The following is a 19,932-nucleotide window of genomic DNA, read 5'->3' as shown; positions in this document are numbered from 1 at the left end:
ATATAGGTTTTTTTAATCTGAAAATATAAAAACAGCAAGGTAACAAGTGGTAAAAGTGAGCGTAAACGGTATTGCAATGCTAGGAAACAAGGCCTAGGGTTCATACTTTCACTAGTGCAAGTTCTCTCAACAATAATAACATAATTGGATCATATAACTATCCCTCAACATCCAACAAAGAGTCACTCCAAAGTCACTAATAGCGGAGAACAAACGAAGAGATTATTGTAGGGTACGAAACCACCTCAAAGTTATCCTTTCTGATCGATCTATTCAAGAGTCCGTAGTAAAATAACACGAAGCTATTCTTTCCGTTCGATCTATCATAGAGTTCGTACTAGAATAACACCTTAAGACACAAATCAACCAAAACCCTAATGTCACCTAGATACTCCAATGTCACCTCAAGTATCCGTGGGTATGATTATACGATATGCATCACACAATCTCAGATTCATCTATTCAACCAACACAAAGTACTTCAAGGAGTGCCCCAAAGTTTCTACCGGAGAGTCAAGACGAAAATGTGTGCCAACCCCTATGCATAGATTCATGGGCGGAACCCGCAAGTTGATCACCAAAACATACATCATGTGGATCACGTGATATCCCGTTGTCACCACAGATAAGCACGGCAAAACATACATCAAGTGTTCTCAAATCCTTAAAGACTCAATCCGATAAGATAACTTCAAAGGGAAAACTCAATCCATTACAAGAGAGTAGAGGGGGAGAAACATCATAGGATCCAACTATAATAGCAAAGCTCGCGATACATAAAGATCGTACCACCTCAAGAACACGAGAGCGAGAGATCAAACACATAGCTACTGGTACATACCCTCAAACCCGAGGGTGAACTACTCCCTCCTCGTCATGGACAGCGCCGGGATGATGAAGATGGCCACCGGTGAGGGATCCCCCCTCCGGCAGGGTGCCAGAACAGGGTCCCCATTGGTTTTTGGTGGATACAGAGCCTTGTGGCGGCGGAACTCCCGATCTATTGTGTCCCCCGATGTTTTCAGGGTATATGGACATATATAGGCGAAAGAAGTCGGTCAGGGGAGCCACGAGGGGCCCACGAGGGTGGGGGCGCACCCAGGGGGTAGGGCGCGCCTCCCTGCCTCGTGGCTTCCTCGTTGCTTCCCTTACGTACACTCCAAGTCTCCTCGATTGCTTCTGTTCCAAGAATAACTCTTCCGAAGGTTTCATTCCGTTTGGACTCCGTTTGATATTCCTTTTCTTCGAAACACTGAAATAGGCAAGAAAACAGCAATTTGGGCTGGGCCTCCGGTTAATAGGTTAGTCCCAAAAATAATATAAGTATAATAAAGCCCATTAAACATCCAAAACAGATAATATAATAGCATGGAACAATCAAAAATTATAGATACGTTGGAGACGTATCAAGCATCCCCAAGCTTAATTCCTGCTCGTCCTCGAGTAGTGTTGGGGATATAACTACTAGTGTAACCCGCCCAGGAGGGGCCGGGTTACGTTATGGCGATTCATCTTATGAAGCCCAATGTCAAGCTTGAAGATGGCAGTTCAAGTAAGGGCCCAAGGCCCAGAGGCGACTTAAAGCCCGTAGTGATAAACCTCCATAATAACATGACTTGTATTGTAAGGATAGGATAACTAGTCACCGAGTCGGACACTATTGATGATCCGGTCGGGGCTCTATAGGCCGCAGGGCATCAACCCGTGTATATAACGGGACGACCCGGCGGCGGCTTAGGGCAAGGAACAACAACTCGAGACTCAGGCAAAGCGTATTCGCTCCCTGGTCATCGAAACCCCAGCAATTCCATCACAACTAGACGTAGGCCTTTACCTTCATCGTAAGGGGCCGAACTAGTATAAACCCCGTGTCCTTCTTCCAGATTAACCCCTTCTTGCTTCCTAGTTGCGATGGCTCCACGCATAAGTCCTTTCACTAGGACATCTGCCATGACAATTCCACGATAGTTGGCGCCCACCGTGGGGCCAGCGCACGGTGGATTTGGGTTCTTGAAGGGCAACTTCGAAGGGCTCAAGGGATACGCTGTGGGCCGGATGACCAAGAGTTGTCGCGGCAAGCTCTACATCGACGATGCAGGCTGGGGCCCCGACACCGGCTCAATTGAGTACGGGTACCGGGTCCCCTTTGGTGGAATTCACGTCTTCATCGGCAAGATCGGCGAGCCGGGCCCTGAGCCGGACATCTGCACCGACATCATCGAGACGGCTCAGCATGCGAGACCCGCCCGGGCTCAGCCTGCCATGAAGCGTGCCTTCGTGGGTTGTATCCGTGGAGGGGGATTTTCTGAAGGATCCGTGGAAGGTGGTGAGACGGCCATCTATTCTGGTGATGAGTCATCCACTGGTGAGACGGATTCGCTATATCAATTGCAAGATGGCGGGCTTGGGGGCTGTTCCGATGGCAGCAGTATTCCGGACCCCTCTGAGCCGCCGAACATAGTAGGGATCTACATGGCTGGTACCAACCCGGTCAAAACTCTACAGCTTCAGCAGCAATAACCTCCGGGTTAGGAGCGGCCGGGGCCGGAGGCCCTGTGCGCCCACTGGCTCAGGCATTGATGGACCTCATGGACAGATTGACAGCTTTGTTAACCGCCACAGTCATTCTGGCGGATCAGGCTGAGCATGATGCCGAGATGGCACGGGTACGTGAGGAGATAGCTCAAGCCAAGGAAACCCTAGCAGCGGAAGACACCAGACTAGCAGCAGAGCGGGCGGCTTTGGACGCTCGAGCTCAGCAGCTCCAATCGGAGGCTTTCCAGCTTATGATGAATTTAATGCATCTAATGAGATCATGAGGAGGAGGCACCAGAAGTCCCAGTCTCGTCTACCTCCGGTTTATGATCCTCAGAATCTTTTCAATACACCTGGAGCTGGCCCTAGTAACCCACCGGAGGTGGACCGGATTGTAACACCCGGAGCTGGAGCGCCAGTTCAGCACCGAATGATGGAACCTTCGCCCATGTACACAGCTCTGCCTCGCTATGTACCAACTCCACGGGGTCATTTTTCTAACACTTTGGAGAACCTGATAGCTGCGTCGGCGCGTTTGGCGGCTCTCCCAGTGGATGGCGACTCTCCAACAGCAATTGAGATGCGAAGAGCCAGAGAACTTCTTCAGACGGCTCTGGCACAGCAGGAGGCTTATTCCTATAGTCGAGACAGGATCCATTCGACTCCTCGCCCAAGCCGGAGCCCGAGTTATAGCAGACATATGGGTTCAGCGGCCGGGTCAAGCAATGCCCAGCGCCGTAACCAGCCAGGTGGGCATAACCCGGTGCAGGACAGGATACGTCAGGAGGCTCGGCAGGCAGCTGAGCAGCCGGCTCAGCAGGCGGCTCAATATGCGGCTTATCAATCTCTTCCAGTTTATCCTGCTGTTTCTATTGAAGCAGGTGCCACCACGAGAACCAGGGGCGTTCCTTGCTTAGTACCGGCGCTGCGTAATGAGCGTTTGCCTAAGGATTTTAAGGGCCCTCGGAAGGTGCCTAATTACACGGCTGATTTACAGCCCGGAGCTTGGATCGAAAGTTATGAGATGGCCATGGGGTTACTGGAGGTCAGTGACGCGGCGATGGCCAAGTACTTCACTATGATGGTGGATGGAACGGCCCGCAATTGGTTAAAAGGACTACCGCCTAATTCCGTTGGTTCCGGGGCCGAGTTAAAGGCCCGGTTTATTCAGAACTTCAAGGATACATGCAAGCAGCCTATGTCGATTGTGGATTTGACTAATTGCTGGCAAGAGGAAGGCGAGTCCACAACCCATTGGGTGCGCCGGGTGAAGGAGATAATACATTCATCCGATAAGATGGATGCCGGCTTTGCGGTATTAATGTTGGAAAAGAATTGCCTTTTTTACCTCTAAAGAAAAAGCTGGGGCGGCTCAAGCGCGATTGTAATGATATGGGCCAGCTGATGACGGCTCTCGTAAAGTACGCCGATTCTGATAGTACCAAGGATCCCGCGTCTGATGAAGAAAAGACAGGGAAGGGAAAAAAGAATGGTAATGGAAAAGGCAATCAGCATAACCCGGCAAGTCAAGGAGGTAATAATAAACGTAAGCCTGACGGCAGCTCAGAGTTTGTGGCAAATGCGCAGGGCAACAACCAACGACGCAAGGGGAGGCCACCTCCTCGGTCGGGCGGGTCAGGTCCGACGCTTGAGCAGATGTTGAGAGCCCTGTCCAAGACACGACACCCGAGAGAAGCCAGCCACGCACTTGTGGAAGGACTGTGCGATCATGAAAGCTTTCAAAAACTCCAATATGTTTGACGGCGGTTGTGGACCCGGTGGCGGTTCAGGCGGTGGAGGCTTTCATGGCCCGGGTGGCGGCTCAAATTCCAATTTCCAAGGCCCTCAAGGTAACTCAGGTGGTTATAATCAGCAATCTGACCAAGGAGGCCAGCAGCCGCAGCAATCCGGGTATCAGAGTAACCTGAAGCACCTGAATAGTGGGCAGTATCACGTGTTTACCACTAGTTTGTGCAAACGGGACCAGAAACTTCATAAGAGGGCTGTGAACGCCATTGAACCGGCGGTTCCTCGTTATTTGAGATGGTCTGAGCAGCCTATTTTATGCAGCAGGGAGGATCATCCTCCACGGGTTGATAATCCGGGTCATTTAGCATTAGTAGTGGCGCCTCAAGTTGGTGGATACAAATTCACAAAAGTGCTCATGGATGGAGGTAGCAGCATCAACATCCTCTATTATGAGACTTTTCGTCGCATGGGATTGACGGATAAAAATCTCAAAACGTCCAATACTGTTTTTCATGGAGTAGTACCTGGTAAGTTGGCATATCCAGTGGGTAAAATTGAGCTGGAAGTAGCCTTTGAAGATGAGCACGATTCCAGGGCTGAGAAATTAACCTTTGAGGTGGTCAAGATCCGGAGCCCATATCATGCACTGTTTGGACGGCCGGCTTATGCCAAGTTCATGGCACGGCCGTGTTACGTATATTTGCAGCTCAAGATGCCGGGTCACAAGGGCACCATTACAGTGCATGGGAGTCAGAAGATAGCCTTGGAGTGCGAGGAAGGTGACGCCGCCTATGCCGAGTCGGTTTGCGCAACAGAGGAGTTGAAGTACTACAAAGATCATGTTGACCCGGCGGACATGACATCTTTGAAGAAACCAACCACGGAACATGAGCCGGTGATGAAATTTTTGGCTAATGACACCAAGCTGGTCGATTTTGTCCCAGGTGACTCATCAAAGCAGTTCAACATTAGCGCCAATCTGGATCCTAAATAGGAAAGCGCGCTCATCGAGTTCATCCGTGAGAATCGGGACATCTTTGCATGGAAACCTTCTGACATGCCGGGTGTACCGAGAGAACTCGCTGAGCACACCCTTAATATTGATCCAAAGTTTAAGCCGGTCCGGCAGTTCCTTCGGCGGTTTAATGAGGAGAGGCGCAAGGCTATTGGTGAGGACGTGGCCCGGCTCTTGGCGGCTGGGTTTATTGTTGAAGTTTTTCACCTAGAGTGGTTGGCTAACCCGGTGCTTGTGCTTAAAAACAACGGCACCTGGAGTATGTGTGTGGGTTACACAGACTTAAACAAGGCATGTCCGGTTGATCCTTTTGCTCTCCCATGTATTGATCAAATCATTGATGCTACGGCAGGTTGTGAGCGTTTGAGTTTTTTGGATGCTTACTCTGGTTATCATCAGATCAAGATGGCAGTTAAGGACCAGGAGAAGACGGCTTTTATTACTCCGTTCGGAGCCTTCTGCTATGTGTCTATGCCTTTTGGGCTCAAAAGTGCCCAGGCGACTTATAAGCGATGTGTGCAGAACTGTCTCCACAATCAGATTGGGCGCAACGTTCATGCTTATGTGGATGATATTGTGGTGAAGTCCAGAGAGAAGGAAACCTTGATAGGTGACTTGAAAGAAACTTTCGATAATCTCTGAGTCTACAAGATGATGCTTAACCCGGACAAATGTGTTTTTGGAGTACCAGCAGGCAAGCTTTTGGGTTTTCTGGTTTCTAACAGAGGCATTGAGGCTAAGCCGGAGAAGATCAAGGCGATAACTTCTTTGGCTAAACCGGCGTATATTAATGATGTTCAGCGTCTGGCGGGTCGTATTGCTGCCCTAAGCCGGTTCATAAGCCGGCTAGGTGAGAAGGCCATACCACTGTATCAAATGATGAAGAAGACAGACGACTTTGTCTGGAGTGATGCCGCTAATACTGCCTTTGAAGATTTGAAGAGACAGTTATCTGAGCCGCCGGTCCTTGCTGCTCCCATTGATAAGGAGCCATTGTTGCTATATGTGGCTGCTAGCACACATGCTGTCAGTGTTGCTATTGTGGTTGAGCGTAAGGAGGCTGGTAAGGAGCATCCGGTTCAATGGCCGGTTTACTATATCAGTGAGGTGCTTATTGAGTCCAAACAGAGATATCCACATTGGCAGAAGCTCGTTTATGGGGTGTTCATGGCAAGCCGGAAGCTTAAGCAGTATTTTCTGGGTCATCCCATCACTGTGGTCAGTTCTGCTCCCTTGGGAGACATCATTCAAAACAGAGAGGCCACAGGGCGAATTGCCAAGTGGGCCATTGAGCTTGGGCCACACGGTTTAAAGTATGTGCCACGCACGGCTATCAAGTCTCAGGCGTTGGTGGACTTCATCAATGATTGGACAGAATTACAGATGCCTGAAGACGGACAACACATATTGGACTATCCACTTTGATGGGTCAAGGCAATTGGAGGGCTCGGGGGCTGGAGTTGTTTTGGCTTCCCCTCGAGGTGACAAATTTTGTTACGTGCTACGGTTGATGTTTCCCTGTACTAACAATGCATCTGAGTATGAAGCGTTGCTCCATGGTTTATGGATGGCCAAGGAGACGAGCTTAAACCGGGTAAGATGCTTTGGCGACTCAGATTTGGTGGCTCAACAAGTATCAGGCAAGTGGGACTCCAAAGACCTGCTCATGGCGGCTTATCGCCGCGAAGTTGACGCTATTGCAGGATGCTTTAAGGGTTACCAGGTGGAGCACATTGATTGCAGAAAGAATGAGGCGGCTGATGCTTTAAGCCGGCTGGGCTCTCAGCGTAAGCCGGTGCCGCCTAATACTTTCTTGGATATTTTGCATAACCCTTCTGTCGTGGAATTGTCACGGCAGATGTCCTCGGGCTAGGACTTAGTCGTGGAGCCATCGCAACTAGGAAGCTTGAAGGGGTTAAGTGGGACAAGGAACACGAGGGTTTATACTGGTTCGGCCCCTTACGGTGAAGGTAAAAGCCTACGTCTAGTTTGAGGTGGTATTGATTAGGGTTACGATCACCAGGGAGCTAAACCGCTATGCCTGGCTTTCGATGAGATTGTTCTTGTCCCTAAACCGCTGCCGGGTCGTCCCTTTATATAGGGAGGTTGACGCCCAGCAGCTCTCAGAGTCCCGGCCGGCTCATAAGAGTGTCCGGCTCGGACTCTCAACTATCCTTGCCTTACACTACAAGTTCTAGCATAATAATGATTGCAACTACGGGCTTTAAGCCATATCCGGGTCTTAAACCCATCTTTGGCCCACCGTCTTCAGGCTTGGCACCGGGCTTCTGGCAATGACCATATGAATAACCCAGCCCGTCCTGGCGGGTGACTCTAAGGTCTATATCCTCAACATTAGGCCCCAGATTGATTTGAGCCGGCTCATCTCAATCTTCCATTCCTTCGACAGAAAAACTCCGGCTTACAATTGTGCGAAGGCCATAACCCGGCGTGACGTCATCCTCCGGACTCCGGATAATCCGCCATGACATCATCTTCCGTTAAGCCCGTTTTCTACTCCGCCAGATCCGCAACGGATCTTTTTCTTTACTGTCATCCCGAAAATCGAGGCGTTTCATGGGGAGATAACCACGCCGTGGTCTCCTTGATTCTCGGGCCCACTTATGAGCTTGCCTTATAAATAGACCGGCCCGATGGGCTCTCAGCCACTTCTCTCTCCTTCGTCTTCTTCCTCGTGCCACTGCTCCTCTGCCCGAACTCCGCTGCCGCCGCCGCCGCAGGTCTTCTCGTCATCACCGACTCAGGCCGCTGCATCACCCTGATCTGACCATAGAAACGCGAAGACCTTCGCGACTCTCCAGCCCCTATAAGCCCTGCTTGCCCTGTAGAACAGATCTGCCGTAAGGTTCATCTGTGTTCTTCGTGTTCTTCGCTGTCACCTACGAGCCCCGGTAGTCTTGATTTCTACTGCCCTCTTTTGATCTTAGCTCTGTGTAGAACTACTACGGTAGCTGTTTAGCACTCATTTCAAATCCAGGTAGGCCTCTTTTCACTGCATAAAGACCTCATTCGAGCTCAAGAACTCCCCTACGTCTGTATTTTAGGTCTAGAAAATTTCCTTTGAACCGACCATTTTGCTCCAAAATTTTTACTGCGATGTGTAAAACCTGTTTACCACACTTAGTAAAAAACTGCAATCATTGAATCTCGGCGGTTTACAGTTCCGGTTTAAAGAAACCACGCGCCGTAGAACCTTCCGGCTTAAAGAAAACCATGCGCCATAAAATTTCCGGCTTAGCTGTGATAAGGCCTGTAGACAATCAAATTACTCTCAATCCCTCGGCGGCTTAAATAGCCCGATGCACTTAAATGTATACCATTAGTCCCCTTCATAAGCCGCCACCTTGACATTGAACTGTAGATTTCTTCCGGCTCATAATTAACCCGGACGTTTTTCCTTTTATCATAGACTGCCGACTTTCACCATGCCTCCCAAAGCTCCCAAAGCCTCCATTACTTGCAACTGGATGAGGTCCAATGTCACCAATGAGACCCTAGCGGATTTTGTTAAGTCTGGATATCTGCCCAAGAAGGACGTCATGTCCTACCGTGCCCCTGACCCGTCAGAAGAGAGACCACAGCCAAAGGACGGGGAGGTAGTGATTTTTGCGGATCATATGAGCCGGGGCTTCGCACCGCCCGGCTCAAAGTTTTTCAGAGACGTTCTGAACTTCTTCGACTTGCGGCCTCAGGACATAGGACCCAACTCAGTGTCCAACATCTGCAACTTCCAAGTATTCTGCGAAGTTTACCTTGGAGAAGAACCTAGTCTGCTGCTCTTCAGAGAGCTTTTTTACTTGAACCGTCAGAATGAGTGCACCAATGGGCCAAGTCTGGAGTTAGGTGGCATCTCCATCCAGCGGCGTAGGGACTGCCTTTTCCCTTACGCAGAGCCGCCGAGCCACCCAAAGGACTGGAACATGACTTGGTTCTATTGCCAAGACACGTCACCGGCTGATGAAAGTCCGCTGCCCGGCTTTCGCCCATCACGTCTGGAGTCAACACACCCACTGTCAGACAAACTGACTCCGGCGGAGCGCCAGCCTCTGCTCCCTACTATCAACAAGATCAAGGCTCTCCTGGGCAATGGTCTGAATGGAATCGATCTGGTCCGGGTCTGGATATCGTGGCGGGTGATCCCATTGAGCCGCCGCCCCGGCTTAATGTGTGAGTACACGGGCCGAAAGGACGACCCTCAGAGACACAGCCGCAATGATCTTCCTGAAGACGTTGCAGAGGAGATGACCAAGGCTCTTTTAAACGAGAGCCTGGCAGACTGCGGAAGGACCGGGTTAGCCCCCTTCTGCAAGACCAACCCAGCCCCAGCGGTAAGCCGCCAATCTGATCATCCTATCTTCTTCTGTATATAACTTTCATCTGAATCGTTTGAAGAAATCATCATTGTATTTTTCAGGCTGACGACAAGTTCTGGCGGGTCAAATATGACCATGAGGCGGCCAAGAAGGCCAGAAAGGTGAAGAAAGCCGCCAAGAAAGCCGCCCCTCGGAAGAAAGGAAGCAGGCCTACTGCTTCAGAGCTGATGCAATTAAGCGACAGCTCCGAGTCAGAGGTAACCCCTGAGCTTTTAAGTCCTTGCTATATTTGTTGTTTGCTGCTATCCGCCTTATCAATACTCTTCCATTGACAGGATGACACCGGCGCAAGTAACCCGGTGGTTGAAGAGGTAATGTCACTTTCCTCCGACTCGGAGCCCTTGCCAAGGCTGAAAGTCCGAAGGGTAACCCGGAAAGTAAGCTTTTCACATCCTTTAGCTTATCAAGATCCTCAATTTATTTTGAAGCGACAGGTTCATGAGAGCCGGCGTCACACCCGGACCAACAAGGACACCGACCTCTCCTCCGGGTTACCTGACGCATCAAGGAAGCGCCGAACTGAGGTTATTTCCCACTTGTACCCTTTTCATCCGTTGGCGGGTGTTATACGTCAGCCACTCAATTCTTCTGACTCAAATTATCAGGAGACCTCCCCCTCTTCCGGCGACTCTATGCAGTCAAGTCTGCCGGCTTTCAAGACCGTGCCCGGGTAATGATAACCCTCTTATATTTGTTCTGGTCTTTGCTCATACTTTTTATACTAACCTTTGTTGTTCTTTCAGTGCCCAGGCAAAGCTCACCAAGAGAGCGAAGAAAACCAAGTCGGCCGGAGAGCCAGATTTGCTTGAGCCGGAGGTGACGGTCCAAGAACCGCCAGCTGCCTCCGCCCCCGAAGCCACCACTCCAATGGACACGGCACCTGTAGAAGCTTCTGCTGACCCGGAGGCCTCCGGCTCGGCTCAACCAACAAATGACCCGGACGTGGTAATCACCCGGACGGAGTTCGTTGAGCCGGGGAGACCTACCGTGCTGGCCATGTGCTCCGCTAAGGGGGAGTTGCTGCAGCCCCACCGGGTGAACCTGGACCTCTCCGACTACACCAACCTGAGTATCGGAGAGCTCGTCTCTGGCCACATCAGCCAAGTGCACAAGAGCCGGGACGCAGAGGTTGCCATGGTGAACCAGATCCAGCAGAAGTCTGAGGTATCATTCTGCTGTCCTCTTACTTACTGCATAGTTACCTTTACCATGCTAGCCCCCAAGTCGACGACTTATGATTGAATATGTTGTAGACTTAGGTTCCGGCTTACTCCATTTGAACCGGCAATGTGTAGATAGAAACGTTCGATATGCATTAGCCCCCAAGTGCCAAGTGTCTTTGCTTGGAAAACGCTTGGGACTTTAAATTTGTAGAGTAATTGTTCATGCCATAACCCGGAAGTTTATACAGGCTGTTGGCAAGAAGCTTGAGGCTGACCTTGCTGATCTCAAGAACCGGCTGAAGATGCAAGAGATGGAGACCCGGAAGGCAAACGCCAAGTTCGTGTCCAGCATCGCCGCGCAAGAGAAGCTGAAGACGGAGTTCGACGCTGAGCGGAAGGCGTGGGCCGAAGAAAAGGTCGCACTGGTGAACCGGGCTGAACAGGCGGAGAAGGCTCTCTCCGAGAAGACCGCCGAGCTCTCCGGCCTAAAGCGCCAAGTGTCCCAGATGGTGGCCGCAGTCTTCGGTAAGTCGTCTCGCCGGCTTTCATCAAGTTTAGAATGTGTATATCTCATAATTTCATCCTTGTCGGCGGCTTATCTGTCTTTGTTAAACAGGTCCCAGAAGTGCCAACCTGAATCAGAGTGTGGTGACCAAGCTGAAGGCCGTATACACCCTGGTGGAGCAACTCTACACCGGGTCACAACGTGCCTTGGCTGTGGTGGCCCTCTCCAACGAGGTGCCGACTCACCTGGCGGAAGTCCTTCGCCGGCTCGCCGTTCTTCCTCAACGGATCCAAGAACTGCGACGAGCCTCTGCAAGAGCCGGAGCGATTGCTGCGCTGAGCCGGGCTAAGGCGTTCTTGCCAGAGTTAGACCCGGCGGACATCGCCCTCGGCTACCCAAGTCTGAAGGAAGACGGCACCGCCTTTGATCAGAAGGACTTTGCAGCTTGCGTGAAGGCCGTACGCCCGGTGGCCACTCTTATTGGCAACGATACCGATCTGACCAAGTACCAGCCGGGCTACGACGCAGAAAATCAGAGGATTCCTACTCCGCGCTATGAAGCCCTCAACTTGATCCCGCCGGCTCGTCAGCACACTTTCGCCCCGGAGATTGACCCTTCCGGGTTAATTGACGAGGAAGCCCAGTTCGAAGCTCTCAGCGGCATCGACTGGAAGTCATCAACCTTCCGGGTCTTGGGATCAACCGGAGGAGAAGGAAGAGATGAGCCGGAGACTTCCACCCAGCAAGCGTCTTAACTTCCGCAGCCGGTTTACCAAACAATGCTCCACCCTTTTAGACTTGATGAGTTTTGTAATAGAGTAGGTGCAACAGTTTATCTCTGCCGTGCCATCGTGCACGTATTGAATGCTGAAGTCTTTTGAAGTTGTCTCTTTGATGTTTCTCCGGGTCATAATCAATCCTTTGTTTTTCTTAACCTCAAAAGAGGTGCCTTTAATTATCCTGCATAGAAGGGCAAATCACAAGTCTCGAGGCGGCTTACCGCCCTGAGAATCATAAGTTTTAGATAACCCGGAATATGAATCAAAAAGGACTTGTCTTCAATGATATCCTGAATACAGCCGTAAGAACATACTTAACGGCCTGCAAGCATACTTCCGGTTTAGATAACCCGGATAAGAAGGTTGGTACCGCAACTCCGGTTTACCTGTCTTATAACACCCATTGCGTTCAGCAATACTGTAAACCCAAGTTAAGCCGGCAAAGTGAGACCCGGCCGTACACACTTGGAATAATCAGACAAAACCGACTATAAACTGGAAGAACTTAGGGGCTTCCGGTTCGAATACGACCAGAGACCCGGCCCAAAGGGGTTATGCTAAGATTCGAATACGATCATATAGCCCCCAGTGGGTGTGGCGATGCCAATCAAGAGGGTATCGACAGCTATGTTCTCTTTGGTTCGAATACGACCCATGTTTGAACAGGAAGCCCCCAAGTGATTTTAAGAATTGTTTAACGACGCTGATTCGAATACGATCCACGTCGGTTCCCAAAGGGGTGAAACCATGATTCAAATATGATCAAGGAAAACTCCCCAATGAGCTCGGCACTTTGCCAATCAAATGGGTATCGACAGCTATGTTCTCTTTGGTTCGAATACGACCCATGTTTGAACAGGAAGCCCCCAAGTGACCTTGTTGCTTATGGCTAGATTCGAATACGATCATAAGCCGGATCCTCCTTCAAGTCATCATGTAATCTTGCAATGAAAACAACACGTGCACATTTGGAGGAGAAAAAAGGACAGAGGTCCTGCTTTATTGCTTATCATAATATATACACGGCTGAGAGAAATATGTACATCACGAGAGCTGGTGACTCAAGTGTAGTAAGGCCGAAGCTGAGCTATGTTCCACGGCCGACGGGTCTCTTCCTCCGACTTACGTGAATCTTTATGCTCCCGAATGTCAATGAGGTAATATGACCCGTTGTGCAAGTTCTTGCTGACCACAAAGGGTCCTTCCCAAGGCGGGGAGAGCTTGTGCGCATCTGTTTGATCCTGGATGAGCCGGAGCACGAGATCGCCTTCCTGGAAGACCCGGGTTTTAACCCGGCGACTATGATAACGGCGCAGGTCTTGTTGGTAAATCGCGGAGCGAGCTGCGGCCACATCACGCTGTTCGTCCAACAAGTCAAGAGCATCTTGGCGCGCCTGTTCATTGTCTGCCTCAACATAAGCCGCCACTCGAGGTGAGTCATGACGGATGTCACTGGGGAGGACGGCCTCTGCCCCATAAACCATGAAGAAAGGCGTGAAGCCTGTAGATCTGTTAGGAGTAGTGTTGATGCTCCATAACACGGAGGGCAACTCCTCCACCCAACAACCCGGCGTCCGTTGCAAAGGGACCAAAAGCCGGGGCTTGATACCCTTCAGAATCTCCTGATTAGCTCTCTCAGCTTGACCATTGGATTGAGGATGAGCAACTGAGGAGACATCAAGTCGGATATGCTCTCGTTGACAAAACTCTTCCATGGCGCCTTTGGATAGATTGGTGCCATTGTCAGTTATAATGCTGTGCGGAAAGCCAAAGCGGAAAATCACCTTTTTCATAAATTGAACCGCCGTGGCCGCATCGCACTTGCTAACTGGCTCAGCTTCCACCCACTTGGTAAATTTGTCAACCGCCACCAATAGGTGGGTCTTCTTATCCTTGGACCTTTTGAAAGGTCCAACCATATCAAGCCCCCAGACCGCAAAGGGCCAAGTAATTGGGATCATCCTCAGCTCTTGAGCCGGTACGTGAGCCCGTCGCGAGAACCTTTGGCAACCATCACACTTACTGACTAAGTCCTCTGCATCAGCATGAGCCGTCAACCAATAGAAACCATGACGAAAAGCCTTGGCCACAAGAGACTTTGAGCCGGCGTGATGGCCACAATCCCCTTCATGGATCTCACGCAAGATTTCTTGACCTTCCTCAGGGGAGACACAACGCTGAAACGCCCCTGTGACACTGCGATGATGCAACTCGCCATCGATAACGATCATTGACTTAGCCCGCCGGGTTATTTGCCTGGCCAAAGTTTCATCCTCAGGCAACTCGCCCCGGGTCATGTAAGCCAGATACGGCATTGTCCAGTCTGGTATGATATGGAGAGCCGCCACCAGTCGTGCCTCCGGGTCAGGGACAGCCAAATCTTCCTCTGTAGGCAACTTAACAGAAGGGCTATACAGGACGTCCAGGAAAGTGTTAGGCGGCACCGGCTTTCGCTGAGAGCCTAGCCGGCTTAGAGCATCAGCCGCCTCGTTCTTCCTGCGATCAATGTGCTCTACTTGGTAGCCCTGAAAGTGCCCAGCAATGGCATCAACTTCGCGGCGATAAGCCGCCATGAGAGGGTCCTTAGAGTCCCACTTGCCTGATACTTGTTGAGCCACCAAGTCTGAGTCACCGAAACACCTTACCCGGCTCAAGCTCATCTCCTTAGCCATCCGAAGACCGTGGAGCAAGGCCTCGTACTCAGCCGCATTGTTAGTGCAAGGAAACATCAACTGTAGCACATAATGGAACTTGTCACCTTTAGGGGAAGCCAATACAACTCCAGCCCCCGAGCCTTCCAACTGCCTGGACCCGTCGAAGTGAATAGTCCAATATGTGTTATCCGGCTTCTGCTCGGGCACCTGTGACTCTGTCCAATCATTGATGAAATCCACCAAGGCCTGAGATTTAACAGCAGTGCGTGGCACGTATTTGAGACCATGAGGTCCCAGTTCTATAGCCCACTTAGCAATTCTCCCTGTGGCCTCTCTGTTTTGAATGATATCACCAAGAGGGGCAGAACTGACCACAGTTATGGGATGACCCTGGAAATAATGCTTAAGCTTCCGGCTTGCCATGAACACACCATAAACAAGCTTCTGCCAATGCGGATACCGCTGTTTGGACTCGATGAGCACTTCGCTGACATAATAAACCGGCCGCTGAACCGGATGCTCCTTACCCTCTTCCTTGCGCTCCACCACTATAGCCACACTGACGGCTCGTGTGTTCGCCGCCACATATAATAATAAGGGCTCCTTATCAACCGGAGCAGCAAGGACTGGAGGCTCTGCCAGCTGCTTCTTCAACTCCTCAAAGGCGGTATTAGCTGCATCATTCCAGACAAAGTTATCAGTTTTCTTCATCAACTGATATAAGGGCATGGCCTTCTCACCCAAACGGCTTATAAACCGGCTTAAAGCAGCGATGCGACCCGCCAAGCGCTGAACGTCATTTATACACGCCGGCTTAGCCAGGGAGGTGATGGCCTTGATCTTCTCCGGGTTAGCCTCAATGCCTCTGTCAGAAACCAAGAAACCCAAGAGTTTGCCTGCAGGAACACCAAAGACACACTTGGCCGGGTTAAGCATCATCTTGTAGACCCGGAGATTATCAAAGGTTTCTCTCAAATCATCTATCAGGGTTTCCTCTTTTATGGACTTAACCACAATATCGTCCACATAAGCATGAACATTACGTCCAATCTGTTTATGAAGACAGTTCTGCACGCAACGCTGATAAGTCGCCTGTGCACACTTGAGTCCAAAGGGCATTGATACATAGCAGAAGGCTCCAAAGGGAGTGATGAACGCCGTCTTCTCCTGGTCCTTAACCGCCATTTTAATCTGATGATATCCAGAATAAGCGTCCAGAAACTTAAGCGCGCACAACCGGCCGTAGCATCAATAATTTGATCAATACGGGGAAGGGCAAAAGGATCAGCCGGACACGCCTTATTTAAGTCCGTGTAGTCCACACACATCCGCCAAGTGCCGTTCTTCTTGAGTACGAGCACCGGGTTAGCTAACCACTCTGGGTGAAAGACTTCAAAAATAAACCCGGCCGCCAAGAGCCGGGCCACCTCTTCACCAATAGCTTTCCGCCTCTCTTCATTAAACCGCCGAAGGAACTGCCTGACCGGCTTAAATTTCGGATCAACATTGAGAGTGTGCTCAGCGAGTTCTCTAGGTACACCTGGCATGTCAGAAGGTTTCCATGCGAAGATGTCCCTATTCTCACGGATGAACTCGATGAGCGCGCTTTCCTATTTTGGATCCAGATTGGCACTGATGCTAAACTGCTGAGATGAGTCACCTGGAACAAAATCAACAAGTTTAGTCTCATCAGCCGACTTAAATTTCATTGCCGGCTCTTGCTCCGTAGTCGGCTTTTTCAGAGAGGTCATATCTGTTGGGTCAACATTGTCTTTGTAAAACTTCAACTCCTCTGTTGCACAAACAGATTCTGCATAAGCCGCATCGCCTTCCTCACACTCCAGGGCCACTTTCCGGCTGTCGTGAACCGTAATGGTCCCGTTGTGACCCGGCATCTTGAGCTGTAAGTACACATAACACGGCCGAGCCATGAACTTGGCGTAAGCCGGCCGCCCAAATATAGCATGGTACGGGCTTCTTATCTTAACCACCTCAAAGGTCAATTTCTCCACCCTGTAGTTGTTCTCATCTCCCAAGGCCACTTCCAATTCGATCTTGCCGACTGGATAAGCCGACTTACCAGGTACCACACCATGGAAGATAGTGTTTGACTGGCTGAGGTTCTTATCAACCAACCCCATACGGCGAAAAGTCTCATAATAGAGGATGTTGATGCTGCTGCCTCCATCCATGAGCACCTTTGTGAACTTATATCCTCCCACTTGAGGAGCCACCACTAAGGCCAAGTGGCCCGGGTTATCCACCCGGGGAGGGTGATCCTCCCTACTCCACACTATAGGCTGCTCAGACCACCGCAAGTAGCGTGGAACCGCCGGCTCAACAGCATTCACAGCCCTCTTATGAAGCTTTTGATCTCGCTTACACAGGCTGGTGGTAAACACATGGTACTGTCCACCGCTAAGCTGCTTTGGATTGGTATGATAACCCCCCTGCTGCTGTTGATGACCCTGGCCAGACTGTTGATTGAAGCCCCCTTGACCGTTCTGAGGATTAGAATTTGAGCCGCCGCCCGGGCCATGAAAACCGCCGGCGCCTGAGCCGCCGTCCGGGCCATTGTAATTCTTAAAGGCCTTCATGATTGCACAGTCCTTCCATAGATGAGTTGTTGGCTTCTCTCTAGAGCCATGCCTTGGACAAGGCTCATTCAACAGTTGTTCCAGCGTCGGGCCTGACCCGCCGCCTCAGGGAGGGGGCCTCCCTTTGCGTCACTGGTTATTACCTTGTGAGCTAGCGTTGGCTACAAACTCTAAGCTGCCATCAGCCTTGCGCTTGCTTCCTCCTTGGTTCCCCGGGTTATGCTGAGGACCCTTGCCATTGCCGTTCTTCTTTCCCTTCCCTGTCCTTTCATCATCTGAAGGGGGATCCTTGGTACCATCAGAATCGGCGTACTTGACAAGAGCCGCCATTAGTGTACCCATATCATTGCAGTTGCGCTTAAGCCGCCCGAGTTTCATCTTCAGGGGCACAAAACGGCAATTCTGCTCCAACATTAAGACTGCTGAGCCGGCATCCATCTTATCTGATGAATGTATGATCTCCTTGACCCGGCAAACCCAATGCATCGTGGATTCTCCCTCCTGCTGCTTACAGTTAGTCAAATCCACAATTGACATAGACTGCCTGCAGGTATCCTTAAAGTTTTGGATGAACCGGGCTTTCATCTCAGCCCAAGACCCGATGGAGTTCGGTGGTAGCCCTTTCAACCAAGTGCGGGCAGTCCCATCCAACATCATGGTGAAGTACTTGGCCATTGCCGCCTCACTGACCTCCAGTAGTTCCATGGCCATCTCGTAACTCTCGATCCAGGCTGCGGGTTGTAAGTCAGCCGTGTAGTTGGGCACCTTCCTAGGGCCTTTGAAGTCCTTGGGTAGACGCTCATTGCGGATAGCTGGCACTAAACAAGGGACACCCCCAGTCCTGGTAGGGATACCCACGTCGACGGAAGTCGTCGGATAAGCCGGGGGGTCTGGTAAGCCGTCAATTGAGGCACCTGCTCCGCCTCTTGCCGCGCTCTGTCCTGGTCTGCTGCGTGGAAGGCTCCGTTATGAACCGGGCCATGGCCAGGGGGCGGGTCATGGCGTCGGACGTTACTTGAGCCGGTCGCTGAGACCATGTGCCTGCTGTAACTCGGGCTCTGGCCTGGGCGAGGGGTCGAGTGGATCCTGTCCCAGCTGTAGGAGTACGCCTCTTGCTGTGCCAGTTCTGTCTGAAGGAGTTCCCTGACCCGGCGGGTTTCAATAGCCGTCGGAGAGTCGCCGTCAACTGGGAGAGCCGCCAGCCGTGCTGCCGCAGTGACCATGTTCTCCAGCGGGTTATTATAATGACCCGGGGGTATTGGCACGTACTGAGGCGGGGCAGGGGCACCTGGGGAGGCCCCATCACTTGTGGCTGAATAGGGGTTCCAGACCCGGGCACTATGACCCCTGGCGGGTTACTAGACCCTGCACCTGCCGTGTTGAAGAGGTTACGTGGATCGTAAACCGGAGGGAGTCGAGATTGGGTCTTTTGATGCCTCCTTTTCATGATCTCGTTGGACGCGTTCTGATCCATCGTGAGTTGGAAGGACTGCGCCTGGATCAGCTGAGTTTGGGCATCGAGAGCCGCCCTCTCCGCAGCCATCCTGATCCCTTCCGCCGCAAGATCCTCCTTAGCCTTCACTAGATCCAATTTTAATTGTGCCACCTCCGCATCGTGCTGAGCTTGATCTGCCGGGTCAACCATGGCGGTTAACAGGGCCGTCATCTTGTCCGTGAGATCCATCAGCACCTGAGCCGGAGAAGGCACCGGGTTTCCCGCTCCAGCAGCGGGGTTCTGAACAGGCTGCGCACCGGCCATAAAGATTCCAACCCGTCTTGGCGGCCCAAATAGGTCCGGAATACTGTCACCATCGGAACAACCCATGAGCCTGCCATCTTGAAGTTGATACAACGAGTTTGACTCATCGGTGGCCGACTCGCCGTCAGAGCCGGCGGCCGTCTCATCACCAGATCCAGATCGATCAGAGAGTCCTCCATGGATACACCCCACAAAAGCATGCCTTAAGGCAGGCCGGGCCCGGGCGGGTCGCGCACGCTGAGCCGCCTCGACGAGATCGGCGCAGAGACCCGGCTCACCAATCTTGCCAATGAAAACATGAATTCCGCCGAAGGGGACCCGGTACCCGTACTCAATTGAGCCGGCGTCGGGGCCCCAGTTTGCATCGTCGATGTAGAGCTTGCCGCGACGACTCTTGGTCATCCGGCCCACAGCGTATCCCTTGAGCCCTTCGAAGCTGCCCTTCAAGAACTCAAATCCACCATGCGCTGGCCCCACGGTGGGCACCAACTGTCGTGGAATTGTCACGGCAGATGTCCTCGGGCTAGGACTTAGTCGTGGAGCCATCGCAACTAGGAAGCTTGAAGGGGTTAAGTGGGACAAGGAACACGAGGGTTTATACTGGTTCGGCCCCTTACGGTGAAGGTAAAAGCCTACGTCCAGTTTGAGGTGGTATTGATTAGGGTTACGATCACCAGGGAGCTAAACCGCTATGCCTGGCTTTCGATGAGATTGTTCTTGTCCCTAAACCGCTGCCGGGTCGTCCCTTTATATAGGGAGGTTGACGCCCAGCAGCTCTCAGA

Source organism: Triticum aestivum, chromosome 6D, assembly GCF_018294505.1.
Source record: "Triticum aestivum cultivar Chinese Spring chromosome 6D, IWGSC CS RefSeq v2.1, whole genome shotgun sequence".
NCBI classification, from domain to species: domain Eukaryota; kingdom Viridiplantae; phylum Streptophyta; class Magnoliopsida; order Poales; family Poaceae; genus Triticum; species Triticum aestivum.
This window is presented reverse-complemented; position numbering follows the sequence as displayed.